Source organism: Dermacentor silvarum, chromosome 7 (assembly GCF_013339745.2).
Source record: "Dermacentor silvarum isolate Dsil-2018 chromosome 7, BIME_Dsil_1.4, whole genome shotgun sequence".
NCBI lineage: Eukaryota > Metazoa > Arthropoda > Arachnida > Ixodida > Ixodidae > Dermacentor > Dermacentor silvarum.
The window spans coordinates 88,853,605-88,856,868 of NC_051160.1; positions in this window are offsets into that span (position 1 = coordinate 88,853,605).

Below are 3,264 nucleotides of genomic sequence, written 5' to 3' on the forward strand. Positions count from 1 at the left end.
GCGTTGGGCATACGTCCGCGCGATGCCCCAGCTTGCCACATTGATAACATGTGTTTACTTGCTTGCGATATAGCGTACATCTAACAAGGGTAGGACCATACTTGACGAAATTGGGCACCCTGAGTTCGTCGAAGGCCACAATCACCGTGCCCGTGTCATTGATGCATTTAACCTCGAGGGTTAGCGGGTTCTTGCTTAGTTTTTCCCCCAGGGCAAAAATGAACACAAAAAGAACTGTGGGGGGAGCCCGCACCTGAAGGTACAACGGGCATGAAGACCAATCATAAAATAAAAAGTGTCATCGGTGATGAAGACCCAAAAAATAATTCGAAGAAAATGCAATAAAAGAAAAAAATAATTTCGAAGGCAAAGTCAGCGAGGTGAAGCGTAATCGACAAATATAAATAACCCAGGTAGGAATAGTGCAGCAAGAAAAAACCCGCTAATCCGCTCCGTAAGAAAGAATTAGAAGGGTAGAATTATGTGTTAGCTTTCGGCAGTGACTAGCAGCGATCAGCATGTTTATTTTAAATGATATAAATCTCCAAGAGTAGCATCGTGAGCAGCTGGCTGTTCTGGGTGGTCGGACCAGCTCGGGGAATCAGGAACGAGTACACCGCTCGAACGCTGGAAGACTAGGTCCAACCTGTACATGCTCGTGGCCGAATGCTATTAAGAGAAAACACTGTTTAGCAAGAGAAGTGAGTGGTCATGAGGAGTGCCAGAAATCAAGTGGCAAGTATGGTCGAGCATAGTGACACGTGAAGAAGAAGAGGTAAGGAAGAATAAAGATATTGAACAGGCAAGAGAAATGAGGATGGTGTATTAGGTCAACGCCAAGTGACACGGGGCGTGCCCCAAATTGGTTAGCGTAAACAGTGTAAATAGGCAGGAAACAGCACATGTGAAAGTAACATCAGAGGTATGAGAGCAGAAAGGACGAGAAAAGGGAAGAAAAGGAAAAGGCCAGGGAAAAGAGGAGGAGGTGCCAATGCGCATCAGGAAGAGAGGACACACTAGGGATAAGAGGTACAAGTGAAGTTATGGTGTGAGCCAGCTGCAGAAGTAAAGCCCGAGATCGCTTACTTTGATGCAATCTCGGGAAAATTGCAGGCGTCATGTTGCCAATAACGTGACACTCTGCCCGTAATTACTAAGTGACAATGTGCGCGGTGCGCGAGCACACAGTCAGGTAGTGAAGCACGCCGTCACACTCCTCCCCACACGTGCACATATTCGATGAACTGAAGATTGAAGTGGTACAAATAGTGAGAGTAATGCCCGTGTTCAGTCATGAGTCGTGCGAGATGGCTGTTCGGGGGAAACCATGAAGAGACAGCGTGCACACTACCCACCCAGTGATAGAGGGACGTACCAACCCCGCCCCGGTGCCAGTAAGTGTGCCATTGGTTTTTGGTGATTGCATAAAAGCGGATGCGAATCGTACGGAAGGAAGCGGTGCAAGGACGAGTCATTCCGGTTGAACTCGCAGATGGCGCAGCCGCGCCCGCAAGCTCGTTGCCCGCCACGCCCCGGTACCCCGGGACGTGGTGCATGAAAACCCGGTGACCGCCAGTGTGCAAAGCACGCAACGTGCGCTTGATTTGACGCACGCGTTCGTCTGTGTCATAGGGCGCCGTGCTCGAGAGTGAGATGAGGAGTGACAAGCAGTCAGTATATAAGCGGACAGGAGCCGGGCTACGCACAGATGCCGCGTACGCGAGCGCCACCGACATGGCGCACACCTCAGCGCTATACGCGCTAGAGACGTTCAACACGGCGGCCGCATTTCGATGGGGGCGAAATGCGAAAACACCCGTGTACTTAGATTTAGGTGCACGTTAAAGAACCCCAGGTGGTCCAAATTTCCGGAGTCCCCCACTACGGTGTGCCTCATAATCAGAACTGGTTTTGGCACGTAAAACCCCATAATTAAATTAATTAAATTAGACGTTCAACAAACAAAACTTGCAAACCACACTGAGGCGACCAGTTGGTTCGAATGCCACAAAAGCTGCACCGGCCGTGTTGTTGGAGAAGGAGCCATCCGTACAGATGTGATGTACGCGCGCGCGAGCAAGCTGTGGCGCCTGAAGCGGGGTTAATCCCGTGAACTGAATGTGGTACTTCCCCCGCGTGTGCTCAGTCTATGGATCACAGGGGTATTCAGCCTGGTTCGGATAAATGGCCGTGGGACCGTAATGGGTCACCTCACGCAGAGTAAAGACGGAAAATTCCGCAGCGAGACGGTCCAACTCCACCGTGAGTAGGGTACAATTACCTGATATGTGAAGTGCCGACGTACGAGTAGTGTGATAAGCACCAGTAAGCGCGATCAGGATCAATCGTTGTACGTATTGCACCCGAGCGGTGAGGTGAACAGTAGGAAAAGGGGGCCACCACACGGACGACGCATACGCAAGTGCTGGCAACAGAACCTGTCTGTACAACCGCCTAACAGTAGGGGGAGGAAGGGAAGTAATGTAAACGGAAGAAATTTAGTCATCGGGATACCAATAGCTAGGCTTTAGTTTCGATGTAATCAACATGGGCAAAGGAGTTAAAGCCGATCGTCTAAGACCACGCTGAGCAGTTTAATATGATCTTTATGTTGGAGAAAGGCTCCGCTGCACCTCCACGGGGCTGTCTCCAATGGGGATGCCGCTGCATAACGTCTCTGCGCATGTTGTGCGGTGCCGTTTCGTAGGCGCTGATCTCGTATAGCTTGTCGTATAGCTCGATGGCCTTCATTCTCACTGTACAGGGTAGCGTTCTCCCTCATGGGTGTGCTGACCATGAACGATGTTCTGCTGCCAATTGGGACATATGGTGTCCCCTTCTGGTTCACTCTCTACAATCCCAGTCGCATGGTGATCACCAGGGTTCCCATCCTGGAGATGCTGATTGAGCCTCTCGGTCTTACGATGACTTTAGCCTCTTCTTTAGGTAAATGGGACATTCGCCCTGCCTGGAGTACCTTTCCCTTGAGCTGCGCGGCACGGGCTCCACTATGTCTGGCCACGTCCTGCTGAGCGCCACGTCATGCTGAGCGCCAATAGTTCCTTTAATGTAAGCGAGGGCAGTTTCACCGCGTTTTGCAGAGCGTTTAGAAACCGCCTGCTGCCATCCTAAATCTTCGGAAACGAGCTCGGGTGAATGTCCTTCCCGTCCATAGTGACTTCCGTGTCTAGTAGCTTTGACCGGCGTCGCCCGTGCGTGAAACAGGTTCCGCCAGCGGCGGCCCCCTCGTTGGGGTTAGGCCTA